The 16410-nt window shown below is 40.5% G+C and overlaps 1 protein-coding gene across 3 annotated transcripts in view; it reads left to right on the top strand.

Moving 5' to 3' along the window:
- The window catches only part of tenm2b (teneurin transmembrane protein 2b), a 1820998-nt gene that overhangs the window by 235421 nt on the left and 1569167 nt on the right, over positions 1 to 16410 (top strand). The gene's annotated exons all lie outside the window — the stretch shown is intronic.

Genomic DNA, 16410 nt, shown 5'->3' with positions numbered 1-16410 from the left:
AAACAATCTGGCCATAGCAGGCAAGTTCCCACTGTGCCATATTTTTGGCCTCTTGACCAGGAAAGGAATTGCCAACCAGCCAATTCGGCATAACTTTCTAACCAACATGTTCATAGGTCGCCAGCTCTGTTGCCACCACGTCCCTCCATGTTTACCTCCTGGCACAGATAGGAAAGATTTCAGCTCCCTTCCTGACTGCCCCTTATTTTGGTTCCCAGGTTAGGTAAGGGAGCAGGGTCCATCCCAGCAGGTCCATAACTAATTATATTGCAAATGCGTAAGCCTTCTGCTGTTCGCATGAGTGGAAATGTGCAGCCATGAAACTTAGAGACATTTGGCGGTGTTGAAGATTGCTAAACTGCACACTCCATGGATCATATAGAGGTTGACAGACCCCTTAATAGGTGATTAAGTCTCATATCCCTCACACAGGTCCTTCCATGTGGGCATTCTCAAAATGCCCATTCACTGTTCACTAGTGTGGGAGAGATTATACATATTCAACCAGATTTCATGGTATTGTTTCCTGTGGGCATGAGTGCTTCTAACTTGGCAAATCCTTTTAGCTCTCATTATTGTCACAACTTCTGTATTTATTTATTTATGATATACAGTATGGAAAAACTAGGCATCCAGTTTTGACTTTGGAAGAAACTGACGGCCCCTGCACCGGCTTTGCTGAGCCCTCGCTACAGACTGAGGAGAGTAAGAAATAAAGCAGTACAACTGAACTGTCATGACAAACTTTCATGCAAGGGGATTTGCATACATTTGGGTCACAACATATACAAATATCAACACTTTTCCTACACAGCTCACCTTTTTCAGTGCACCATAATCTTTGGGACAATTGGCGTCATAGGTGTTTGTGATTCCTCAGTTGTGTTTCATGGCTTCATCAGATACCTCGGCTTGCTTCTACCCTTTGGAGTCTGTAGTTGTCATTGTTAAACATGAGGACAAGAGCTGTGTCAATGAAAGTCAAAGAAGCCATTATAAGGCTGAAACACAGGAATCAAACTACTGGAGACATCAGTAAAACCTTAGGATGACCAAAATCAACTGTCTGGAATATCATAAAGAATAAAGAACACACTGGTGGGCTCAGTAATCACAAAGGGACTGGCAGGCCAAGGAAGACCTCCACTGCTGAGCATAGAAGAAAAAGCCCCCAACGCCTGTGTGACAGATCAGGGGCAGATGTGTGTGTGTCAGAGACGACTATCAGCAGAAGACTTCATGAACAGAAATATAGAGGACACACTGCCAGATACAAACCACTAGTTAGCGACAAAAACAGGATGGCCAGATTACAGTGTGTGAAAAAGGACTTCATAGAGCCTGCGGAATTCTGGGAAAAGGTCTTGTGGATAGACAAGACAAAGATGAACCTGATGAGAGTGATGACAAGAGCAAAGTATGGAGACTGCACAAGATCCAAATCAGACCACCTCATATGTTAAACATGGTGGTGCTGGGGGTGTTATGGCTTGGGCATGAATGGCTCCCACAGGTCCTGGCACACTTCTCTTCATTGAGGATGGAACTTCTGATGTCAGTGGCCCAATGAATTCTGAGGCGTACAGAAACATCTGATCTGCTAATGTTCACGTAAATGTCTCCAAACTCAGTGGATGGCACTTCATCCTACAGGCGATAATGATCCAAACATACTGCTGAGGCAACACTGGAGTTTTTCAAAGCTAAAAAATGGAAAATTCTTGAATGGTCAAGCCATTTACAAGCAGCCCTTCCATATGCTGAAGATTAAACTTAAGGGGACAAGCCCCCCGAAACAAGCTGGAGCCGAAGATGGCCACATTAGAGGCTTGGTAGAGCCTCACCAGAGAAGACCCTCAGCACCTGGTGACATGTGTGAATTGTAGACTTCAAACAGTCTTTGCATGTGAGGGATAAGAGACATAGTCCTAAATATGAAAACGGCTTTAACAGGCCTGCCATTGCTGTGTGACAAACATTATGGTGCCCTGAAATGGGGGGTGGGGGGGGGGTAGTGTTGTGTGACCAAAATGTGTGCAAATCCTATTAAATGAAAGTCTGCAAAATTCACTTTAATCACATCTGAATTGTTTTATTTGTCATTTTTAAATGTGGAGCAAAGAGGTCAATCAAGAAGAAATTTGTCTTTGTCTCACACATTATGGAGGCCACTGTATATCAGCAGATTTCCAAAAGTTTGAAATATTACTTTTTATTTATTCTAGGGAAGAGTTTCATTTGGTAAAAATATGCACTGAAAATTAATTACAACGTATTTACACCATAACTGAGTTGCCTGATCGAACATTTCGACCTTACATGATGATGATTTTCTTGCCTTTGTCCCTCGACAGTCTTGCAGGACTCTGCGACTAATGAGTGACTACAAAGTCACATTAGGATGCAGCCTTCGTCTAAACCGTGTTGTCCGCCTCAGTCTCATGTATGTGCTTTACATGTGACTGCTGATTGCACAAATATTCCACTGCTGAACTTGCCTGCCTTGCATCCACCTCAGGAACACAGGATTAATTGAATCATTGCACATGTCCAGTGGACCAAGGCCTGTCATTGTTGTTATCGGGAAACAGTGATTTGTCAGATCTGGCCTTTCAGAATTCTCAAAGACAAGCAAGACAAGTGTGCTGATGGATGCAGACAGTCTGAAGGTGGTGGCGACATGTGAATTTGCAGGGTGTGTACATTTTAACTGCAGCAAGAAATTTATCTTTTTTTAAATCTATAAATCCTGATTTCTGTAACTGAATTCAGTTGAACAGCAGCTCTTGAATTATTGCATAAAGCACCATACATTTTCAGTCCTAGGTTTATTATACAGTATGTTGTTTATATTAAATTTTTTTGGTTTGGGTAATGTAGATGCATTATCTAATATGTGTGTATATGTACCTGTGTGTGTGTGTGTGTAAATAAATACTGTGAAGAGACAATGGCATAAGATAAAGGGTCTGGGGCACCCAAAGGCAAACCCTGTATACTGAGGTTAGGTGTAAAATAGAACGTGTGTTAAAGTGCAAGACGGAGACTTCATTAAAGAAGATGGTGTTGCTTCTTATCTTGGATTCTGGGAGGAAGAAGTGGGTCCAGGTGGTCTGACCCCAGAAGTGACGTCAGAGTGGGAGAGCTGTCAGTCTTCCTTTCTGCAGAAGGGGAAGGAGAAGAGAGAACATTATTAGACAGTGCCTCCTCATGTCTTGGCGATATGTCTAATGCAGGGGTGGGCAAAATCATTCCTGGAGGGCCGCAGTGGCTGCAGGTTTTTGCTCCAATCCGTCTGCTTAATTAGAAAACAATCCTTGCCAATAATTCAATTTCATAGCTTGTTAGTAGTTTAACTCTGCCATATCAGGCCATTCTCATATCATAGATTTTTTATTCCCTTTCTAAGGATATCATCCAAATGATCTGAAGTCTAAAATGAGTGAGTAACACTTAATCTATCACTTTTTTCTCTTCACTTTCCTTCCAAGTATTTAATTAAACCAAATAATTCACAATAAATACACACAGATGTAAATGGAAACAAGCTAAAAGGAGAAATGCTGCTTTCTTTTGTCATTTGAATCTTATCTATATATATAAAATTCTTTTCGTGTTTGAAACGGAAATTACGTATGACCACGCGATATGGAAATTACGTATGAAACAGAAATTACGTATGACCAAGCGATATGGAAATTACGTATGACCACAGAACATATTATAATACAGGAACTAATCACTTCGCTTGTGGCCGCCATTTTTATATCATCTTTACGAATTTTTATTATTTGTGTGAGAGTTATTTTACTGATATTGAAAACAAGTAAACGCAAACACGCCGATCTATATCATAGAAGTGCGCCCCGCGTCGCCCTCTCCCAGCCCTCCTCTCTGGACTACAGCACTGAGCCATCCGCCGCCAGGTGCATTCTGACAGAGAAGTTTTATTTATTAGTCAACGTGACTGTTGCGGAAACTGCCACATTGTAACTTTTTTTTAGTTAGCAGTACTTGATAGTAGAAGAGATGAGGAAAACAGCTTTGCATCTTTCTACTTTTTAACTGCGCCGAGCTGTAAACAATGTGAAGACGAGACCGCCTTCAGCGGCCAGGGGTCGTAAGAACAAAGTGGACGCTGGCAGGCGGGAATGTCGGGCTGCTCCACAGGGTCTAGAGCTTCGCAGTTTCGGGCAGCGTCCTCTCTTCTCGCATTGTTTGTGACACTTCAAGTGTCCCGTCGGCTCCTGGGAGAGTGGAAATCTTTGCGAATGAGTGTAATCGGCGCCATCGAAGCAGGACTCTGTTTGTAAATTGCCCTGCATGACTGCTTACTGTCCCTTAAGATGAGTTCGGGTCACTAAAACCCCGCAACATTCAAGGTTGCTTTTGTGATGAATTATTTTAAGAAGTAAATCACAGGCACGTAGTGCAAGGTTGTCAGGCAGAAATTTGGATGATCACATAGAAAATGTAATTTCTATACCACAGCGGTCGTGTAGTGCCTTTCACAAGGGATCTACTACCGAGAGATGATCCAAATATATTTTAGCAGCTGTTAGCACTACTTACCTGTTGTGTTATAGCGCCTTTAAAATGTAGTTTACCCCAAACCACTCCAGTGGTGCTCAATGTATCTTTACTTCTTACATGTTAATGTTTTACTGTTTAATAACTTATAGACTACATTTTATTTTTTTCCCTTGCACTCAGTAAGAGAAGCCACTGGGTAATCAGCTAGTTGCTAATAAAAACCATTAAAAACCAAGAGAACAGCTGTTTAAGACTAAAGTAAGCAATAAGGGTTCAAAATCTTAACGAGCGAGACAACTAAAGTGAAGCAAAAGTGTTACTTCAGCAATAAGTGCTTCTTATTAAGCAACTGGGTTGGAACAAAAACCTGCAGCCACTGCGGCCCTTCAAGATTGACTCTACCAAAGGTCTAATGTGTCTTCATTTCAACCTGTAAAGCAACAAAAATGTGAATATTTTGAAGGGGATGATTCTTTTCTATACCACCTGTATATCTACTGGGTTTCTTCTACATTGGGTGCATTCATTTTGTTATGTATAAATTGATTTTGATAAATTAGTCTGGATATCCACTGGCTTGAAAACATCCCACATTATAAAAGATATAGCATATCAGATAGTGTGTATTGTACACATTGGTTTACATAAATGTATTTAAATTTACAAATACTGATCTATTATTCAGATACATGGTCTAATTACTCCAGCTTAGCTTTACCTGTTATTTTTGATATATACTCAGTTTGAATGGACTGGATTACATTTGCAGGCAAGTTTCGTTTCTCTGTTTCATTTCATTTCATTCATGGATTCGTTCATTCATTTTTCTGAAAGTGCTATTTTACTCTTTTATTGGGATCGGTGAAAAGTAGCCTGCTGCAGCAGCATCAGGTGCAACGTAAGAAGTAGACCTGTAGCTAACACACTTGCTAAAATGAGTTTATTTGCGAATTACCTGACAACTCAATGTGTACCGGGGAAAGATGAAACACACAACATGAGGAAAATGTACAGATTCCACATTCATGGTAAGTAGGCCACATTTTGACCTAAAGACTTTGGAGGAGTGCAGTAGTTGTGGTGTTAACAACTACATCACCCTGCCACCCCAGTTTTATTTCACCAGTGTTACTTTTTTTATGGAAGGTGTGGAAACATCAGTCACATTCTGTTTTGAAAGTCATTCAGGGTGGCATTCTCATTTACACAGTGTTGTTCCTTGCACTCATAACTTAACAATCCACACAGATCCCTTAATCCTTGCTCCACTCCATCTCCTCCTGATACAAATCCTTTAGAGATGCCAAATGAATTTCCCTATAGTGCTGCTTAAATACGTAAAGGATATTAGAATGTGTTTTTCTCGGTGGCTGCAAGATTGTGCGCCAAAGAGTGTATATACCATATAAATATCTAAGTCTATATATAGGGGAGGCAAAAGTAGGTTTGCAGTTGTTCGTATGGAAAAAGATATGCAGGTTATGATTGCTACACTCAAGCACACTTTAATAATAATAATAATAAGAAGAAGAATAAGATGACGAATAACATAAATAATACAAAAATTAATAAACAAATAATAATAAAAGAATAAACTCTTTCACATACTCATAACTGTACACCTACTTTTTCCCACCCGTGTTTGAGTGTGTGTGTGTATATATATAGATATATATATAGATATAGATATATATATATATATAGATATATATATAGATATATATTTGTATATATTTAAATATATATATATATATATATATATATATATATATATATATATATATATATATATATATATATATATGCATACCGTACACACACACGCACACACACACACAGTAAAACCTCAATTATCCGTCAGAGTTAGGGGCTGAGGCTGTTTCAGATAAGAGAAAGGTGGATAACGGAACAGCTACTTTAAAAATTTTATAGAGTGGATTAGTTTAGAGAATACAGTATTCATATTTATTTACAAAACAAAACTATATTAACAAAATATAGTATTAACAAAATTAATTAATCCATATAATATTGTAATGACCAGTGTAATAAGCAAATACAATTCAGAGGTTTTACGTTTATTTTACTTAGAGTCTTCATTCCGTAACAAACAGTGCCCTGTCATATACTCTGTTATCTGGGTTACAGAGCAAACCTCCAAAATAATTAAAGAAAGCTTTTCCTGCCGGTTGGTTTATCTCCTGCCACTCACGTTGTGTCTTTCTCTCTACCGCACACACTCTTGTTTATTGTCTCCTGACTCCCTACACAAAACTTCCTTCCACTGCACCTTCCTTTTTCTCCCAACTTCTCCTATCACTCATCTCCTAAGAGGCCTGTCCACCACTCACAGAACAGAAGCCCCTCCCACAGTCCCATCACTTACAGCATTCATTACACCATTTCTGCTCCTGCACATTGCATCACAAGCTGCTTGTACATCACAATATATTACCAGACATAACAGAATTTAAAAGAAAAATTACAATACAGAAGAACATTAATACAGAATAATATTTCAACACGCTTTTCAATTTTGTTGGCATGACGCCTTAATCGTTCACTGTTGTTCTTTCTACTCCATAAATTGAAGCAATACTTGAAGCACTTTCACCATTTTGTAAATGTTTAATTTCAATTTTTTATGACAATTCCAACACCACATGCATAGGTTTATCGACCATAACAGTGTATAGTGGATTAATTATAACAAAAGAGAAAAGCTATGAAACGATATTAAAACTGAAGTTACATAACTGGCATTGTGATTTAAAAATGTGGCATGACACATGGTGCTGGTGAAGAAAACTACGCGCTATCACATGGGAGAGATGTTCTAATGTGCATAGCTCGCAGGGTAGTGCACGGCAGTAGTAGTACAGTGATAGGTTTTTGATGGTTAATAGAGACTAACAGTAATCAAGGTTTTACTGTATATACAGTGCAATTCTATATATATACAGTATATATATATATATACTGTATGTATATATATATATATATATATATATATATATATATATATATATATATATATATATATCCATCCATCCATTTTCCAACCCGCTGAATCCGAACACAGGGTCACGGGGGTCTGCTGGAGCCAATCCCAGCCAACACAGGGCACAAGGTAGGAAACAATCCTGGGCAGGGTGCCAACCCACCGCAGGACACACACAAACACACCCACACACCAAGCACACACTAGGGCCAATTTAGAATCGCCAATCCACCTAACCTGCATGTCTTTGGACTGTGGGAGGAAACCCACGCAGACACGGGGAGAACATGCAAACTCCACGCAGGGAGGACCCGGGAAGCGAACCCAGGTCCCCAGATCACCCAACTGCGAGGCAGCAGCGCTACCCACTGCGCCACCGTGCCGCCTATATATATATATATATATATATATATATATATATATATATATATATATATATATATATATATATATATATATATATATATATATAAATATATATATAAATATATAGCATTATATTTCAAGGTCACTTCGTTGTAATGAAAGTATCTGCTGAATGTACTTTGTAGTAACGAGAATTCTATAGACTCATGTCATATGGGGAAGCTGATGGGACCATAAAAATACTTTGTTGTAATGAAAATTTTGTTGGAAAGATATTCGTTGTAACGGAATTTTACCTGTGTGTGTATATATATGAGGGACGGCCACCATCCTTACGCAGCTGGGACACCATCACAATGGAAGGACACGGGAATACCTCACCTGGAATGCTAGAGGGCAGTGAACCCAGGCTGCCCACAGTGTATGCTACAAAATACATTCCAACAAATATGGTGCACTGCAAACATCAACACTGATTACGCCCAACAGAGAGTAACTTATGGATGGACAGAAATCAGCTTATTCATCCGAATAAAGTGTGTGTCCATCTGGTTGCTATGTGTCTGTTACATTTGGTGTGGTATTTATAAAAGCAGTGCTAATGTCTCTGAAGCACCATCTGTTGAAATGAAAAATGCAATGCATTTGATTACTACATGTCATACCAAATGTATTCCAAAAGATGGTGCACTGCAAACATTAACACTGAATATGTCCAACAGAGGTAACTGCTGGAGAGACAGAAATCAGCTTATCTGCCCTAAAAAAGGGACAAGTGTCTGTGTATCTGTGTGACCATCTGGTTGCTAGGGTTCAGAAGAAAATTTATAAAAAAGGCAAAACATGTAGAAGAACGGTTGAAAAAAATCAAAGGTTATAATAAAAATATCAAATAAGAGTCTAAGTTGAATACTTAGATTTCAACCTGTCTTAGGCAGCACAACTAGTGGACACTGTGTATACAATATGTGTGTATGTGTTTGTGTGTGTGTGTGTATAAATTAAACTAGTATGTAACGTGGTCCACTCATCATGACTGTAGAAGTTTTCCTTATGTTGTGTTTGGTTTTTCTTTATTGCACAATCATTTGATTGGCCATTCCAAATTTAACTCCTTTTAGTGAGTGTGGATTTGTGGCAGTGGACTGTAATGGACGGATATTAATATTTTCTGATCTCACCCAGGTTTGCTGGTCTATCCCCCAATGGAGCAGAATGGATGCCTTTCCTGACACCAATCTCCTTCAGTTACCTTTCATGACCTTGGAAAGGAGTGATGACATTATTGTAACGCCAGGCCACATTATGTCATATACTGTATCTACCATATGATTAAAATGCTAAGGTCTGTGTGCCCAGTTCCTCAGAGCATTTTGATTGGCCAGTTTGGCTTTTTTTGTGATTGGTCAGTTTTGCTTTTGTAACAGAAGTGTGAGTGTGAAGACACACAAGGAAAAGTAAAAGCATGGGAGGCACACTGAGCGTCACCTTCAGACATGGGAGGGTGAGCAAAATGACCGAATCTGAGAGACAGGCTTTACAGGGACACACCCAACAGAAGAGTCAAGAGAGGAAAGGACCTGAAGATACTCGTAGGGCAAGCAATATTAAATATTTTTAAATATATGCTATTGCCCGTCTTTGACAGGTAACAGGGCCAGTAATACGTAATAGGCTTTATGCTTTTCATTTCTGGATTTTAAAATTTAACTGTAGTTGTGATCTCAAGTATCTGATGCAAGAATTACCTAACAAATCAAATTGTTTAGTGTAAGCTATAGTGCAGTACTTATTAGAGTACAATTGTCACCCTAAATAAAGTATCATATTAAATAAAACCTGCAAGAAATTGCTTTATAGGCTTGCCTTAATATTTTCAGTGTATTGTGCAAAAAATAAAATAACAGTCAGAAAGGAGGGAAAAGGAGGAGGTAATAATCAATTACACTTTTATGTTTCTTTATGCCTTCCAATCTTTATTTCTTTGATGGGTTTGTGCCCTTTTGTCCATCTGCCCCTCAACCCAACCAGCAAATGCAATCATGAAATTAATATTCTCTAGCTGAACCCCTAGCTGCGCCATCTGCTGAGGCAGCAATTTTTGGAATTTGCTGACCCTTTCTTTGCTTGGTCACCTCGTCTGTACTCATCCTGTTAATGTCCTGCTTCTTTGTGCTTTGTGTATTGATCGGTTGCTGTGTGCATTGTGATCAGTGACATCCAGAGCTCACTGCTTAAAGGGCAAAGGCATGAGCCGCCTTTAAGAAAACGGTTTATTACGAGATAATTACCGAGCACCTTCTGGTTTGAAAATTACACTCTCAAGTATCTTCATTGTAGCACCCAAAGGTGTTTATTGTATGTACCCATTTTAAAATGAATTTAGTCTTCCGGAGAAGTTCACCTTTGTTTCTGGCTCTTTCTGTGATTGATGCCTGGTGCCAGCCTAAAGCGTTCAACCAAGGACCTGAAAAGAAAAGCTTATGTCAGTTTTAGAAATTTACATACGTCAATCTGCCAGTTTTTATTTTCTATACCACCTTTCACAGCACGCTCCGTCAAAAGGAGTTTTACATAGTGATCAAAAATGTACTACAAAGTAATGCCAGGCAACAATTTAGATTTAAAAGTAACGCTAAGTGACAGGGTGCTATTTAATTAGTCTTTATTTTATATTGTCTTTCACTGTAGGTGACCCAGTGGTGATTGCTGCTGCCTCACAGCTCCCAAGTCCTGAGATTGAATCCCAGCCTGGTCACGGCCCGTGTGAAATTTACACACTTTCTGTATTATGGCTTTCCTCAGTGCCACCGGTTTTCCGCCACCTTATCAGAGATGATTGTTGTAGGTTAATGGACACCTCTAACTTGGTCTTGGGGCACACAGTGCTATGCAGATTTGGTTCCTGATATTAATTGACAAAGTAGGAGGTATCTCAGCGTGACAAATTATGAATAATAAATTCTAAAGAAAATAAAAACAACTGCAATAAAAGGATAAGTGTCTGTGTGTCCATCTGGTTGCTAGGTCTCAATCATTCCAACAGATGGCGCACATCACTCATTTGTGGTTTATCAGTTGAGTCCTCCTGGGTTTTCTTCCATTTAGGCCACTGTTACTCAAAAAGTGGCAGATGGTGGGATCAAGCCACTGATGGACCTTGACCTTATATCTCTTTGGAAGTTGTCCTTAGCTTTTTGTCTTCCGTTTTCCCAATCCGGGGTCCTCTTGTAGCCACGTCCAGGGAGGTTGGCTACAGTCTGTTGGACCTTAAACGTTTTAATAATATTTGCAGCTGTCATCACAGGAACCTCAAGCTGCTTGGAGATGGTCATCTAGCCTTTGCCTTTCACCTGCTTGTCTATCATTTTCTTTTTGATCTCTTCGGACAACTCTGTTTCCTATGCCTTCTCTGGTCTATGTTCAGTGTGGTACACACAATGACACCAAACAGCAGAGTGATGACTTTTCTCCATTTAAATTGGCCGAATGACTGATAGCACGATTGGAGTTGTGTATGTGATATGAATTTGAAGTAAACAGCGAGTCTGAGAAATCACTCGAATGCAGTTATTTAGGATTTTTTCTAGGGGTACTAAAAAACGTGTCCAGGCCTTTTTCTAAAGATCTTTGCAAAAGAAATAATACTTGATCTGTTTTCACACTCTGTTTTACTCGATAAAACATCAAAGGAATGCAGGTATAGAGGGGACAATTGCTTTTCATGTCATCACTTTTCAGGAGGCATGCGGCACTTTTTCAATAAGCTGCAACAGAACCAACAAATTTGTCCACGTCTATTGATGTGTATTACAATTACTATTTCCTTCAACATTCCAATTTATGGCCTCCTCTTCCACACTGAGTCAAAATGTGGGCCATCTATTGCAAAGGGATTTTACATTTGAAGTATCAGGTATTTTACTACACAAACCTGCAGTAGATCGAGGCCTTCAGATTTCTTAAACTCAATTATAATGAAAATCCAACTGAATTCTTCTGAATCTCGAACTTGAGGACATCAGTGGGAACTTAAGACTGAAGCAAGGAAGCAATTCTTTTTACAAAGAGTTGTGGAAATCTTAAACAAACTTCAGAGACACGCAATTGCTGCAGAGACCTTGTGGGGTGTCCAATTCTGATGCCAGAGAGCCACTGTGGCTTTTCCTTCCTGCCTCTTTCTTAATCAGTGACCTATTTATTTTGTTAATTGACCTCCTTCAATTTTTATTACCTTGTTTTTTAAGACTCAGCTGACAAATTTCTTCTTTTTCCCTTAAATGGCAGCCAAACAAAAATGTGAAGTCAGCCAACAGATGACCAGATAATTCAGGGCCTCAAATTCCAACCACTTTCTTAATTCAATCCATTATTTAATTCCATGGTTTATAGTTGATCTCATTCTACCACATCATCCATCCATCCATCCATCCATCCATTTTCCAACCCGCTGAATCCGAACACAGGATCACGGGGGTCTGCTGGAGCCAATCCCAGCCAACACAGGGCACAAGGCAGGAACCAATCCCGGGCAGGGTGCCAACCCACCGCAGGACACACACAAACACACCCACACACCAAGCACACACTAGGGCCAATTTAGAATCGCCAATCCACCTAACCAGCATGTCTTTGGACTGTGGGAGGAAACCGGAGCGCCCGGAGGAAACCCACGCAGACACGGTGAGAACATGCAAACTCCACGCAGGGAGGACCCGGGAAGCGAACCCAGGTCCCCAGGTCTCCCAACTGCGAGGCAGCAGCGCTACCCACTGCGCCACCGTGCCGCCCCCTACCACATCAGACATTTTCAAAACTGTTGATTATCTTTTTACTAAGCCCGTCATCAAAACGTTTGCTGGACCTGAGCAGATCATTATTACTGAGAATTTCACTTTAATTTATTTTCTGATATTGTATGATGGACATGGGTTAACCAGCTACAGTGTAGGGGTCCAAACTGCTTAACCGCGGCTTAGGTGGTCCGCGGCTTAAATATTTTTTGATAATGCATAAATTACAATAAATAATGAAAAAATAAATGTTTTTTGGTCACAATCCTTTCTCACGTGTTGACCCGCGAGTCGCCATTTTGAAAGTATATTGCGTGCTGCATATTAAATGCATATTTTCGTGTTTACATTTTTTACTCATTGCGTAAATATTTTTAAAGCAAATATGATGTGCTCACTATAGATTCATAAACTGAAGTGATTTACGTTGGGTTTGTGACTCATATTTATACAATTTCAAGTTTTATTAGATTATCGAATTAAAAATAATACTTTAAATACGAGTCGATTTTTTGTGGATTTACCGCGGATTAACTTTATAGCATTGTAAGGTGTGAATCGGTTACAATGGCGGCGTCCATAACACTGAAACTCAACTTGGATAAAACAGATTAATATTTGAATTTCATTGTATGTTATTTTATTGTTTATTGATAAATAAAAGACTAATCTTCTATAAATACCTCTTTGAAGTTATAAGCCAGCATTTAAATATTTAATCCGCAATAGTGCATAGCATGTCAATCACGGACATTCGAAATGCCAAAATGACAGCTGTCAACACCTGTCTCGAGTGTTTGAGAGGCCATGTTTAGGTCCGTACGATCCATAGTGTGGTTTAAGTGTGCTTTTTGCGCGGCATAAGCGAATTCGCGGATTACTGGCCCGCGGCTTAATGGCCCTACACTGTATGTATTGGCTCGTTTTCTCATTTCTCATTATTGTTTGGCTTCCAATTAAGGAAAAAAGAACCAATGACTGAGTCAGAGTTATAAATAGCAATCCAATTAAAATGAAGCCAAAAGTACTTAATTAGGAGCAAAGACTGGTCACTGATTAAGAAAAGTGTAAGAATGAAAACCTGCAGCAGCTGTAGCCCTCCAGGATCGGAGCTGGACACCCAAGCTTGAGAGTTCAAAACAAAAAAACAGTGAATCGCATGCTTGAAGATGCCAAGTGGAAATTAAGGGGGAATGACTTCATGACAGAAGCTGGGAGGAACTACACACAAAAGAATCACGGGAGTCTGGCACAAACTACCGAGTCATGTAGTGGAAGACAACGTAGCTATGGACGAACTGATTGAACTTGACTGTTGTGGCCACTCGGGGGCGTACCAGCACACCAGACACAACTGCTCTCACACAGTCCAGCACTTTTATTTCCAGGAACGTGTACCTTTTATAGACTTCCTTCCTTCAGTGTCGCGGTGATGCTCACACAACACAGTCCATCACTCCCTTTGCTTCTTCCATTTTTGTCCATATCTCCCAGTGGAGTGTTGTCCAGCTCCTGTCCCAACTCCGACTTCCTGAGCTGAGTGGATGGCTCTGTTTTAACTATGAACCCAGCAGTTCTTTTGGTGCTATATGAATAAAATGTATTATTATTATTATTATTAATTTCCTCCAGAACGCACTTCCAGATCAGGCAGGATTACAGCGGTCCTTGAATCCTCACTATCTGACAGCCCCCACTGGCTGCCCCTCACAGAACCTGACAGTGCAGCCCCATGGGACCACAACTTCAGTGCTTCCCTGCAGGTGCCCATAATGGGACTTGTTAGATGGGATGCTACCACCCAGTGTTTAGGGGGACACTCTACCCACATTATGCAATCTTTACCCACTGTAACTCTCCTTCCCTCCCTGAACCGTCCATTATCAAGGCCTCCTGGTCAGGTAAGGGAGTGGGGTCTACAATGGCTGGGAGGACGGTTCGTCCCTCACACGGACTGAATGGTCTCGTTTGTGAAATTTCAGATTTTTTTTTTTTATAGTGAGCACCATCCCAAATTCCTTTGCAAGAAAAATATAATATTTAAATATATAATTACGTGTTAAACATGATAAGGGGGGTGGCACGGTGGCACAGTGGTAGCGCTGCTGCCTCGCAGTACGGAGACCTGGGTTCGCTTCCTGGGTCCTCCATGCGTGAAGTTTGCATGTTCTCCCTGTGTCTGCGTGGGTTTCCTCCCACAGTCCAAAGACATGCAGGTTAGGTGGATTGGCGATTCTAAATTGGCCCTAGTGTGCTTGGTGTGTGGGTGTGTTTGTGTGTGTCCTGCGGTGGGTTGGCACCCTGCCCAGGATTGGTCCCTGCCTTGTGCCCTGTGTTGGCTGGGATTGGCTCCAGCAGACCCCCGTGACCCTGTGTTCGGATTCAGCGGGTTGGGAAATGGATGGATGGATGGATAATTACGTGTTAAACATGATAAGGGGGGTGGCACGGTGGCACAGTGGTAGCGCTGCTGCCTCGCAGTACGGAGACCTGGGTTCGCTTCCTGGGTCCTCCATGCGTGAAGTTTGCATGTTCTCCCCGTGTCTGCGTGGGTTTCCTCCTCCAGTCCAAAGACATGCAGGTTAGGTGGATTGGCGATCCAAAATTGTCCCTGGTGTGTGTGTGTGTGTGTCCTGCGGTGGGCTGGCGCCCTGCCTGGGGATTTGTTCCTGCCTTGCGCCCTGGGATTGGCTCCAGCAGAAACCTGTGACCCTGTGTTAGGATATCACGGGTTGGAAAATGACTGACTGACATGATAAGAATATCCCTGTGCTTGTACACAAAGGTGAATGTAGCTGGGGTGAAGGAGTCCATCTGTGAAGTGGGAAGTCAGCCCCTAAACTGCTCATTTCTTTCTTTATCGCTTGCTTTTATCGACACTTGCATAAAATGTTTCCTGGCTACCTAGTTCAATTACAGCTTTATATCTTAGCGAGAGGCATTTACTCATGTCGCTTGATATGCGCACTAAATCAACAATGCTATTATCATTATCCAATTAAAGTATAATGAAAGAAGTAGATAGCAGGTTTATTGCTATGTTAACGTCAATTAATAATATTTCATAAACAAAAATCGACACCGGTTAAAGCTTTAGTGCTCGCTGTTTTGAAGGTAAATCACTTTGGCTTCTGTTCTCGTTTTTTCAATTTTCTCTTTTTGAGTGGTGTGCGTGTTTGTGTTTTGAGCATGTAAAGCCCTGCTGTGAATGCTGCTTCTTGGTAAAATTAAATGTTCAACGATGTGAGCAGCAGAATTTCTGAGCTTCAATATGCTTATTCTAATGTATTTAGATTTTGCTTTGGAGAGCAGAAATAAGCAGCGCCATTAAAAGCAGATGGCATTGAGTCTTTATTTTCTTTTTTTTTTTTTTTAAAACCGCTCCTTTTGAAGCTGCTATATCTTGGGCAGTTGAAAAAGGAGAAGGAAGCTTAGGAAACAATTAGGTGACAACTTTTTATACATCTCAACGTTTGTATGAATCGGCGGCTTCGCCCTCGTCTAGGCCCGACCCTGACCTCTGTGCTGCAGACCGTTGGGCATAGAAAGTGCCGTCGAATTCAACTTACAGCAATAGACGGTGACAAAGGAAGATGGGAATTAGTAATTTCTTATTGTGCTGTTTGTAGGCTGGCTTTTATGTGAAGCATTTTTTTCTAAAGGGCAGTAAGTTACTTGAAAATATCAAAACTGAGTCTTAATAATAAAGTTTGGACC

The sequence above is a fragment of the Erpetoichthys calabaricus genome, chromosome 11 (assembly GCF_900747795.2).
Source record: "Erpetoichthys calabaricus chromosome 11, fErpCal1.3, whole genome shotgun sequence".
NCBI classification, from domain to species: domain Eukaryota; kingdom Metazoa; phylum Chordata; class Cladistia; order Polypteriformes; family Polypteridae; genus Erpetoichthys; species Erpetoichthys calabaricus.
The sequence above is the reverse complement of the archived record's forward strand: the minus strand, read 5'-3'. Positions and strand labels throughout refer to the sequence as shown.